This window comes from Marmota marmota, unplaced genomic scaffold, assembly GCF_001458135.2.
Source record: "Marmota marmota marmota unplaced genomic scaffold, marMar, whole genome shotgun sequence".
Lineage (NCBI taxonomy): Eukaryota > Metazoa > Chordata > Mammalia > Rodentia > Sciuridae > Marmota > Marmota marmota.
The window spans coordinates 269431-282501 of record NW_026000058.1 but is presented as its reverse complement, the minus strand read 5'-3'; positions in this window follow the sequence as shown (position 1 = coordinate 282501).

Below are 13071 nucleotides of genomic sequence, written 5' to 3'. Positions count from 1 at the left end.
TTTTTTTTTTTTTTTTTTTTTTTTTTTTTTTTTTTTTTTTGGTACTGGGGCACTCAACCACTGAGCCCCATCCCCAGCCCTTTTGTGTATTTTATTTAGAGACAGGGTCTCACTGAGTTGCTTAGGGCCTCACTGAGTTGCTGAGGCTGGCTTTGAACTCATATGTGGGGTATTTGGGCTTTCTGGCTGGGGCTGCTCCCAGGTCTGGGTTTTACTGGATGACTCTTTCTGTACTGTTGAAATTCAGTATTCTCCCACGGACACTTGCCTCAATACACAGCCAACACCTGTTACTTTGGTCCTTCTTTGTGGAGGAAAAGGTAAGTATCGGGTACCTCTATTCAGCTACCTCGCTCTCAGAACATTTTTAATTTGTACACTTTTCCTCCTAAAAATATGAATCCTAGTCACATTTGGGCTTATGATTCTGAATACTATTCAGATAAGAGCTGTGAGTATGTCTTCATGTCAGTTCCTGTTATAACGGCCTGAGTTTTCTCATGATCTCACCATCCTCACCGGTTACCTGTGGCACAGGGAGCTGGGAGGAGCTCGCACAACTCCCAGGAACGACACATGGGAGACTCGTAAGAAGAGGAGTATCGTGGAGTGTGGGATCAGAAGAGATGAGAGGTATCTAATCTACTAATTTAATTTAGAGGTGGAGAAATTGAGGTCCAGTGGTTTGCTCAGTATAGACGGCTGGTGGTTCCGCAGCCCAGGATCAGAATGTAGTCCTCTGTCCATCAGGCTCTGTCAAACATGAGATGACCATCAGGCATGCGTGGCAACATGGAGATATCTTCAAAAGTGCCCCAGAACCCATGACTCCACTGAAAAGCTCTATTTAGACTTTAATGAGAGTTGTTATTAAAATAATAAAAATATAAAATTACCTTCATCAATGAACTACTCTGTAAATGCTTAAATACCTTGTACCAACAAACTATGTTTTTACTGAAGAAAAAGTCAGTAAGAGAGATGTAAAAAAACATTGAATGCAGGCGAGTCATCAGTAGACTTTCTCAGATCCTCCTCCCAGGCCCAGGTTGCAGGTACTGAGAGAAAAAGCAAGTGGGGTGGGATACGGGCCTCCCATCCATGAAGCCGTTCTTCAGTTATCTACTATACTTCAGAATTCTGCCAAAGTGTCTTCAGTAAATGATTCATTGCTAGAAATAACATGCAAAGAACCACTCTGCACCACATGAAAACAAACAATATGTCCCCCTAAAACTAAAGATCCATACATAAATAAATATTTTTAAAGGAGCCACTTTGTTTTAGCGGAAGTGCCAGGCCCAGTTCTCAGTTGGAACTTTGTCGCAGAGGGTGTTCCGGAGGCTTCCCTTGCAGCTCTCTACCCAGGGAGTCTGAGAAATCTTCCTCCCTGTTGAAAGCCAGGGCTTTGTTTAAGAGGGTCTCTCAGAAGTTCCCTCCTGGGTAGCTGCACAGGTTCCCGGTACAGTTGATTCTGAGGTCTCTGTTAGTCTTCTGGGTCTGCACTCTCTGACCAATGTCAAGCCGTGGATAGCGCCTGCACTACAGTCCTCACAAGATGCCTTAGACCTCAGCCTGAAACTGCTCAGCCTCTGTGAAGGTCTGTATGGGGCGTTGTTTATTGTGGTAAAACACACACGACAAAACGTACCGTTTTAGTCACTTCAAGTGTTCAGTTTAGGGTTGTGAGGCACAGACATTCACGACGTAGTGCAGCCATCACCCTCACTTTTTTCCAGGACTGTTCACCACCACCAACGTCAACGTGACTCACGAAACAGTACCTCCTCACCCCCTTCCTCTCAGCCCTGGTAACTGTCAGGTCGGTGGCAGCGACTTGGTGGCGACTTAGTGGCGACTTAGAACAAAGCAGCCCGCGCTGCTTTGAACATCAATCAGATGCCGGCGGAAACGCCTGTCAGTCAGCCAGATCTCCTGACTAACGCCTGTCCATCAGCAGGACCCCCTGGCCAATCCTGGAGTTCAGCCCACTCCCCTGACCAACTCCAAGGGGGCAAGGGACCCTAGAGACACCTTTTCCTGTCCCAAGCCCTTCCCTTCCTGCTGTAAGCCCCATAAAGGTCCAGTCCGGTCGAGCTTCCACACGGTTTCTCCTCAGACCCTTCCCCTGTCCCCTCTGTGGGTCTGATCCAGTTCCGCCCGGGAGTGAGATCTCAATAAAGCCTGTTCAGCGGCCCTTTTAAATCTGCCAACCTTGGTTGCTGCCTGCCCAGCCTGATCTGACAGTAACTACTGTCCTACTTTGGTTTCTGTGAATTTGCCTCTTCTCTGTACTCATCTAAGTGGACAATACAGTGTTGTCCTTTGGGGTCGACTTAGTTCACTGAGCACATCCTTTCGGGGCTGATCCTTGTGGCAGTGGGTATTAGAGTTTCACTCACCTGCACAGCTGAACAGTATTCCTTGGGTTTATTTTCCAGGTTTTGCTTGTCCTTTCATTTGCCGATAGATAGTTGGATTGATTCTACGGTTCGGTTATTGTGAATAATATTGTATGAATATGGGTGTACAAAGATGTTTGAGTGTCTGCTTTCAATGTTTTGGGATAGATATCCAGAATTGTTGGGTAATAGTAAAGGGAACTGCTGGATCATGTGTTATTGTTTGAAATATCCCCCAAGGTCCCGTGGGAAAGGCTCCATTGCCGTCTGGGGTGTTATTAGGAGTGGTACAGACTTAGGAGGTGGGGCTCACTAGAGGAAGCAGGTCACGGGGAGGACACGGGAGGGTCTATTTACCTCCGCCCCTTCCCCACCCTCTGCCTGCCTGCTCTGGTGCCCTAACGTGAGCAGCTCTGCTCCACCAGATGCTTCCCGCCACAGTGTTCTCCTCACCCCAGGACCACAATCAATGGAGTCAAGTGACCATGGACTGAAGCTCCCCAGACTGTGAGCCAAAGTGAGTCTTCCACGCTTTAGGTCGGTCTTCTCAGGTGTCTTCTCACAGAGATGAAAAACTGGTAGAAAAAGTAGGGTCCCTGCTACGACTGCGCCTGACCCTGTGGCTCAGGAGCCTTTACAACTAACTGGTTTGTGGGAGAGTTTTAAAAGTCTGAAGTGTACGATAGAGAAAGCTTAAAATGCGACAAATGGAGCTCTGTAGATGCTTCTGGTGGGAGCAGAAGACGAGGATGCAGACGGTGACGAGTGTGCTCGTGAGGTTTCAGGGGGGAAATGAAGACCAAGGCCTTGACTCCCCTGACTAGCTTTCTCTACAGAAAGGAAACCTCAGTTCATACTCCCGGCAGCAAATTGTGAGAAGGCCTCTCTCTCTCTACAGAATGTCCCTCTGATTTTAATGAGAGGGACTTGCATTTTCAAAATACTGAAGTGAAAATCCATAGAGTTTCAATGATTGAAGATGAGGGAGGGGGGGAGAGAAGGATGCGGAGAGAGAAGGAGAAGAAAGAGGAGGAGGAGGGGAGAGGAGAGAGAGAAGGAACTCATGGAACACAGTTTTCAGAAAGCAAGAAGTGATTGAAGGGAGGGCATAAGAGGAGGAATCCGTCTTACACAGAAGGAAGGCTGGTGTACTCCAGCAGGTCACAGGCAGGGCAGGAAGACAGGGAACGTCTCATTAATAACCTCTAGTTTCTCTTTGAAGTCGGAAGTAAGAGTTAGAAAGATTAATTACCCTTGAATCATGTTGTTAATGAGGGATTGAGGCAAGATTCTAGATCATCTCCAACTCATTGATACAGTAGAGCAGTCTCATTAGAATCATATGTAAAATTTAACTTAAGGCACTTTTGTCTCATATACAGATGATCGTGATAGATACACATATATTCAGGAAGGGGGCAGTGACCTCCAACATTTTTCTCATGAGGTACCTTATATAATTTTGAAAAATAATATCAATTGTATTTTTAAATAATACTTGAATTTTTCATCAGAACTTTAAAAGGGTGGAAGGCTGTAATTTCCAGAGTTATCATACCTACAGCCATGTTTAATCAAAATGGGTACATCACTCCTTTAAATATTCTTGTGGAACTGAAATAACAATTTGATTGCTACCCTGGCTCATTTTAAAAACTACACGAGCTGGGCTCAGTGTCACAGGCGTGTGATCCCAGTGACTTAGGAGGCTGAGACAGGAGGATCACAACTTCCAGGCCAACCTCAGCAACTTAGTGAGGACCTAAGAAATTTAGTGAAGCTCAATCACAAAATAAAGCATTTTAAAAAGGGCCAGGGATGTAGCTCAGTGATAAAACGCCTCTGGGTTCAATCCCCAGTACCAAAAAAAAAAAAAAAAAAAAAAAGGAAAACCAAGACCTACACGAGGACTGGGAATACAGCTCCGTGGTAAGGTACCTGCCTCGCAAGCCTGAGGCTCTAGGTCAATCACCAGTGCTGCAAAAAATGGAAACAAGCAAGCAAAACCCAAAAAGCTATAGGAACCTGTTTTCTTTAAGAGTTGGGAACTTACATTGTTTAATTTTCATATTGAATTTACATTTTGTAAGAATTTTATCTAAATGTAACATGTTTTATGCTCCGATAAATTGAAATTAAATATTTTAAGCTTTCCATTACCATAAAACTATAAGGACTGAATTTTCTTCTGGATTCAGTTATCACACACACAATTACACAATTGATCAAAAACAATTCCAAACTTTTAAAAATATTCCTTAACATAAATAAAATTTCACTGTGAATCAGCTTTTTAAAAAAATTTGGTTCATGTATTAAATATTACTGATCGCTAGAAGAATATAGAGTCTAGCATTAATCCTACTTCAACTTTTTGTTTTCATAACTTTCAGGGCTAAGAAGCCAAGGTCAGGTAAATAAACAGCTGGATATGAAAAGAGCTTGGCTATGCTGCTGTCACTCATGTTTTTAACTCTTTCTGGGCTATATGCAAAAATCACATAGATTTACATAATCAACAATATTAAAGTATATCAACTAGCACCTAAATTTTGTTGAAAGCAAAGAATTGGAAACAATCTGACACACAAATTGGTTACCTAGTCATTATAGTCCTTCATTTTCTCATTTTCTTGTAAGTATCCCTAAAAGACTTACCCAACTCGACAAATCACTGTTAATGATAGTTACTGTACCTTCACTTAGAGGTACTTGCTTTACTCAGTAAACTCAGAAAGGTTCAAAAATCACTATTCATTTATATACAATTTGACAATGCAATCTTTTTTATAAAATGCTTTTATTTTATCATATGCTTTCAACAGAGTCTTGGATCTACAATTTGATACTCATCTTGATCAGTTTATAGTAAATATCGACTATGTAATCCAATTGACAAAGCCATATCTCACTGTCAGCCAAATCATAAAAATGTGACTTCATTTTTTTATTTATATAAACATATTACTGTGTATCCCCGTGACAGTCATCCAACTGCTGATTTTTTATTCTAAGATAAGTAAATAGACAAACGCTCAGTAGAGGATTTCTAAGATCTAAGTGAGACTTGCCGCCTCTGCTTTCTTTCTGGTGCCGTCCTGATTTTATTCTCACAGGATCATCCCTCAGGACAGATGTGTTTTTGGTCAAAGAAATGGAAGGCAGGAGATCATATTGAAGAAGAGCTGTCATCGTTTCTGTCACATCTATAGTACATCTGGATTTACAACCTTCCGTGGGTCAGAGTGACCCATATCAAACATGAAGCTTCTCCGGTAACAGAAACATGTGGACGACTGGGGAACACAGTCACGCAGAGGTGTGCTGACCATGAGGCTTTGGCTTAGTCAATAATGTCACTCCCTTTGGTCCCCTGAAGCAATGAGTGAGGCATTTCACTTTGGGGAGAGATGTGCCCCTCCCTGTAAAGTGGAAGAAGGGCAAATGGAAAAGTGGGGTGAAAAAGAAGAAATGACGGGAGGTTTAGAAAGTCACTCCGTGAAGTAGGTGGGTTTTGTCCTCGGAAGAGCACATATGGTACATGATGGCTGGAGGCTGAGTTGCACTATTAATTGTCCTTTAGAACAAATTGACAGACCAAGGTCTGAAACCCTGGAAAAGACCGTTCCAACAAGTACAAAAAAATTGCTACCATTAACCAGATGGTTTCTGTGCTCAGTAAATACATAATCAGTGATTTCCCCAAACAATCATTGAAATTAACTAATCAAGCAACTAAATGACAAATGAAAAAATGGCAGATGAATTTTTGATCAGTAGTTTCTGATGAGCATACTGGACTTCCCCCAAAATGTTTTAATTAAATCACTTCCAGCTCTTTAAAGGACAAACGAGAAAGAATGCAGAGCAACACTAATTATTTGGGAAAATATGATTTAAAACTGTGTCACCTTAAAAAGTCCAAAGAATTCCTCAAATAATGACTGTGGTGGTCATAGCTATAATCAGTTGAGCTCTTTAAATGAGCAAGAACTTAATTTTTCCCCACTTGCCCATATTCACAGGATCTGCCCATGTTTATTTATTCACTCATCCATTTGTGCCTTTTTATTAGTGCATTCTGATTCTCTGCAGTGGGGGTTCCTTGTGACATACTCACACGCACAGAACATCATCTGCTCCACTTCATTCCTCAGTTCTTTCTTCCTCTCCCGATTCTCTTCCTCTACTGTTTGTCTTCCTTCTATTTATTTTTTAATTGGAGCATTATAGTTATACATAAAGTGGGATTCTGATACATTAACACATGCACATAGCAAAATTTAGTTGCTTTCTTTAAAAAAATTTTTTTTTAAGTTGTCGATGTGCCTTTTTATTTCACCTTTTTTTTTTTTTTTTTAACATGTGGGGCTGAGGATGAAGCCAGTGCCTCACCCAAGCCAGGCAGGTGCTCTGCCTCTGAGCCCCAGCCCGGCCCCATTCAGCTGGTTCACTCTGAAGCTCTTCCTCCTCTTCCCTCCCACTTTATCGTCTTCCCCTTCTCCCGTAGTCTCCCTTCGACTTTCATGAGATCCCCGTGTATCCCTTTTTTCCAGCTTCTCCACATGGGCAAAAACAGGAGACCCCTGACCGCCTGAGCCTGGCTCACTTCACGTCCCATCCATTTCCAGCACATGACACAACTTCACTTTTCTTTGTGGCTGAGCAGGACTTTGCTGTGTACATACGCCCCATTTTCTTGGCCCATTCGCCTGTTGATGGACGCCTCAGTCACTTTTGACATCTCATCTTTCTAACGTCTCCAATCTTCTTTCCTCGATGCCGAGACATCGGAGGCTTGCCACTGGCTGAGGAAAGGTCAGGCCCTGGGTCTTTTCCCATTTATTTTCTTCTCCATTAAAATTTGCCTACAATTTCTCTAAGTCAGTTCTGACTATTAGTTTCATTTTCCACAATTATTTCAAGTGGAATGTGGATTACAGAACAATATTTTGATGTGGGGATGCAATGATTTTCATGCTCTGATGTTAGATGCCGAACCCATTGAAATTTGGAGATTAGATCTCACCCTGAAATAGAAAGGTAAATTGGGGATAATGAGACTTAGAAAAGAAGAACAGGTTAAAGGATTTTTAAAATATTTTTTTTAGTTGTAGCTGGACATAAAATAAATAAATAAATGCATTATTAATTAATTTAATTATTTATGTGTGATGCTGAGATCAAACCCAGGGCCTCATACATGCGAGGCAAGTGCTCTGCCACTAAGCCACAACCCCAGCCCTAGGTTAAAGTTTTTAAACAATGAAGGATGTTGTCAGAATTTTGGATGAAATTATGATATTCTTTGCTTTTCTGGTCCAGCTTTTGGATTTTTAACAGGTGTCTGAGATAAGATAAAAATAAAAATAAGTCAAGCTCAATATCACAAATAGATATTGAGCCTTTAATGAAAAACGTGGGTAGGAGAAAGGTTGAGATGAAGAAATTCTGTTCTTCATATGATCTTCATCCAGTCCCGGGCAGACACTTCTTTGCAAAACCAGGCTGTATCCCCTAACAGTCTGCCTCAGGAAGCCTAAACGCTAATCAGTGGCAATTAAAAGTTTCATTGGGCACTATTAAAACTTTCAAAGTCAATGAGTTGGAGTAGCGGTGGCAAAATGAGTGGCAATGGGGATTGTTAAACAGTCACCGTTTGCAAGATACATCAGCCGTAGGAGTCTGCAAATTAAAAGATTTCTCCTGCGACACCAAGTCACTGGGAAACTCATTTAATCACATCCCTAAATAATTAGAGGCTCCGTGCATTCATTAAGAACCAAAAATAAGTGCTTGCACCATGTGCAGGTAAATGACAGCAGGGACATGCAAAAGTTGTTTTCTAGTTCAGACTCAGAAAAATGTGTCATTTTTATTGGTTGAAGAAAAAAATTCCCTATAATAATTTTGTGATTATGCTCTCGTTAGGAGCCACGAGAGAGCTCAAGAAGCCCAGAGCTCTCATAAAGTATCCTGTTATTTCCATCTCCTCCTCAATAACAGTTTTATGGTAAAACTAACATAATGAGACTCAGTACTCTTTAGCCCTTTGCCTGGGGAGTCTCGGTGACATTACAGATATTAAGGTTAAGATGTGGCTCATACCAAAAATATCAGGTGGCTGGAGATCTACAGTTTACATTGGATAGAGTTTTTCAAAGAAATTATGTTCAAATATCTTTGGAGGTTCGTTTGGAAAGAAGGAGTGCAGAGAGAATAAAGGAAATATGTCACCTTTTAGCCATCCTTGAATGAGAAGGAGTATGTCCACACAGCTACTGTGGCTGCTGTCTGGCAGCTCTGTTGACGGGAACCTCTGAAACAGATGCCAGTTTGATGCCCTTGACCATGGCTTCTTTGAGTGGAAGCAGGAAGAGGTCACTCATCCTTTTCACAGTTATATACTGACATCCTATTAGGCTCCGGACCCTTTTAGGCACCGTGGGGGATACAGTGTTGAGCCACTTGCAAACCCTGATTTTGAGAGTCTATGCCTGGATAGAAAAGAAGCAAGTTCCTTAACAGAAATAATGTAAGGTGCAAGGGGGAAGACACAGGAGGGGCTTCACAGATTTCTGGAAGACATTGTTGAAGTTGTTTGGAAAGGCGGCAGGGAACCAGCCACAGGACAGAGACTGTCTTTAAAAAATAATGGTGGTTTTCATAGTTCTTCCTATGCAACAGAAATCCTTCCAGGATTTCATTCCTGAGTACATCTAGCCACCATATACTGGGAAATTGTTTCTTCTCTTAAAAATGTTTTACCTATAAATATACACATACACAAGTGCACAGATCACAGATTGATAATCTACCATGAAGCAAACACTGTATGACCACAACTTAGATTTAAATGATAGAACATCTCCAGACTTTATGGGGCCCCCTAGCTCACCACTCTCTCCTGTGGGTGCACAAGGCACTATCCAGTCTGAATTGCAGCAGCGGCTCAGCCTGATCTCACGGCTCTGCACTGTGGGGGACGTGAACTCTGCAGTTTCCAAACACGATATCCTTTCAAGAGTCTGTGTCTTTGTTCACGTTCTTTCCCTCTTCCATGAATGTCTTCTTAGCCTCTCCTTCCTACATCCTATACCTTTTTGACCTTCTAAACATCTTGAGAGGTCCAGTTCCAAAAACCATTTCTCATCTGAAGCCATTTTGAGTGTACTCAATTAATGTTTGCTGAATGAACGGACCCTCACAACTGATAAATATGTGTAGGACCCTGGGTTCAGCGATGACCTTATCCAGAGAGGTTAAAGAAATTTCTTCCGAGGTCACTGATGTATACTTTTTCTAGAGAGTAAGAAATAAAATGAATATTAAAAATATTTTTACATGTATTTTTAATCTGGTTTTGAGTCCAAAAGATGGCCTAATGGAAGTCAAAAATCTATAACAACATTTCAGTTTCTAAAAGATGACACAGAACTTTCCCCTCCACATCCCAATGTGTGCCCTACTGGAACCTCCTAAGTTAGAATAAGTAAAACTTCAGGAATGCTGTTATAAATCTCCTTTAAATATTGGTAACTCGAAATAGACCCGATTTTCCAACTTTACTAAGTTTCATATGAATTTCTCTACATTGCTACCAAGTCGTAGTGATTGGCAAAAAGACACTGTCCCATCAGTCAAGAAGACCATGGTGGACACTGGACACGAAAAAACCCTCCATGGGCCAAGGGCAGAGAGGAGTCGGCTGAGGCGGCAGAGGAGAGGTCATGAAGAGGGAGAGGAGGAGGAGGAAGGCGTGTTACAGAAGCTACTAGGGACTTCAGGGAGGCCCCAAACGAGGAGGGGTCCACGGCCGACGGCCTGGGGGGAGGCGGCCTTGAAGAATCGCTCCACAGCCCCCCCCAAAAGGTTCGGGACCTGCTCAGCTCCCCAGGAAGGAAGAGCAGCTACGGGATGCGATTTGCGAAGGGCTTAGTGGTGAGGGCCGGTGCCAGAGCAGAGGGTACCGAGGGGCCAGGAGTCAGCAGGGAGTGAAACGGGCCACGCCGGGCGCTCAGGAAGGAGACGATGACCGGGATGGACGGGGTCAAACGGGATCCAGGAAGGGGGTGGGTCAGTCGTGTTTCATTTTATTTGAGGATCTCAACAAAGGAACTGCCCTGTGTGTGATGGACATGCACATGCGTGTGTGCACACTGCATGGTCACGGAACTCTGTGAGTAAAGGGGACTGGGCAGATGCGCTCCGTGTTCAGCTGTGCTGGGGTGCAGAGCTGCAGAGGTCTGCGGGGCGTCCTGTGGTCTCCCCACAGGGCACCGGGTGTTGTCATCAGACCTGCTGACGGGTGGCAAGGGGCGGTATTGCTACCAAGTGCCACGTGAAGCCAAGTGGGTCCTTCCGGCACTGCCTCCAGGACTGTGCTGTCCTCAGGGTTCACTGTCAACACCGGACTTTTTTTTTTTCCTTTTGGTGATTTTCAATGAAATTGAAAGAAAATGAAAATGTGGGAGGAGGGGACAGAGAGAGAGAGATGGACTCATTCTCCCTCTTTCTGCACAACCAAAAATACCAACCTGTTTGTTCCAATGAAGAACCATCGACTGACTTTTGAATGTCATGAAAAGAAACTAAAGATGATATGAATAACTGGAAATGCAACCTGTGTTCAGGGTTAGAAAAACTAACGTTGCTCAGATGGCAGTATTCCTCCAATGATTATAAACTTCACACAATTGCTATCAGATTTCTCAGCTTTTTGTTGTTGTTGTTGTTGCAGAAATTGACAAGCCGATAAAAAAATCATATCAAAATGCAAGGGACTAACTTGAAAGATAATAAATGGGAAGAGTCACACTTCTGGATTTCAGGACTTATCACAGACCTACAGGAGGCAAGACATTTAGATCAATGAAACAGAAATGAGAATCCAGAAATAAGCATATACATTTATTATCAATCGATTTTCAAAAAGGGTGATAAGACAAGTCAACGAGAGAAGGGATCATCTTTTCAACAAATGCTGCTGGAACAACTGGATTGCCAGAGTGGCTGTGCGGTTCTTCCGCACCAGAATGAAATTGGATATATACCTCATGCCATTTGGAAAAACTAACATCGAATGGAACAAAGACCAAAATGTAAGAGCTAAAACTAAAGCCTTAGAAAAAAAATATAGATTTAAATCTTCATGAGTTTGGATTCTCACATATAACACCAATAGTGAAGCATAAGCAAAGGAAAAAAAATGTATAAATCAGACTTCCTCAAAAGCAAAGCTTTTGTGTTTCAAAGGAAATTATCAAGGAAGTGAAAAGACAGCCCACAGACCTAGAGAAAATATTCACAGATCACACGTCTGATATGAATATAGATAACTCACAAAGTTCAACAATAAAAAGGTAAACCACCTTAACAGTAAGCTCAGGTAAAGATACTCAATATCATTAGCCATCAGGAAAAAGTAAATCTTGTGGACAATAGTTAGTTTGTCACATGTCCTAGGATGGCCATATTCAAAATGATGATGATGATGAGTGTAGTTGAAGATGTGGAAAAATCAGAACCCTTATATGTTATTGGTTGGAATGTGTGCGCTACTTAGAAGACATGTTGGCAGTTTCTAAAAATGTTATAGTTTTAACCCAGAAATTCTGCTCCAAAGAAAACACCCAAAGGAAGTAAACCATAAGCTCATACAAAAACTTGTACTCTAATATTTGTAGCAGAAAACAGTGCTGATGTCTGGGATATGTGGAAAAATAAGATGTTGTATTTCCTTCTGAGGAATATTATTCAGCCATAAAAATGACTGAAGTCTGGATACATGCCAAAATATGAATGGACCTTAAAAACATTACATTAAGTGAAAGAAGCCAGGCACAAAAAGCTATATATTTCATTATTCCATTTATATAACATGTTCAGAATAAGCAAATTCACAGAAGTGGACATTAGAGTGAATGACAAGGCTTCATTCTTTGTGTGTATAAATACTAGATTTTCTTTATTCATGCAACAAATTTTTGGACCTTTGGGTTGATTCCATATCCTGGCTATTGAACAGTGCTACAATAAACATGAGTGCGCAGCTGTCTCCTCAGCATGTTGATCTCACTTACTCTGGAGATATACGTACCTATCTCCAGTAGTCAGATCGCCCAAACGTACTTGAGTCCGAACATCACGTGTGCCTCATGAATAAGATTTAGCTTGGATCTGGAATGTCCCTGAAAGGCCCATGTGTAAAGGCTTGGCCCCAACTTGGTGCTCTTGGGAGCTTGGTGGTGGACGTTAAGGAACGATGCACAGTGGGCAGTGTCCAGGGTGTGGGCGCCCTCCCTCCTCCTGCTTCCTGACCTACTCGTGACACAGGCACCTTTCCCCGCCTAGAGCTTTCTCCATCGACGTCTGCTCTGTCGCCGGCCCAAGGCAACAGGTCAATAGACTATGAACCAGAACCTTCAAAATTCTGAGTCAAGATAGACGTCTTCTCTTTGTAAGTTAATTATCTCAAGTATTTTTTTATAGTGACCCAAAGCTAAGTAACCCAAGTATGCCCAAATACTGGGCCTCGATGAAGGAAGAGACGAGTGGTCACTTGGGCTGGGAGGAAGGACAAAGGGCTGTCAATGGGTATGGATGTCTTTAAGGTGATGAAAATGTTCTGGGATTGTACAGTGTGACGTCAACACAATCTTGTGAGTGT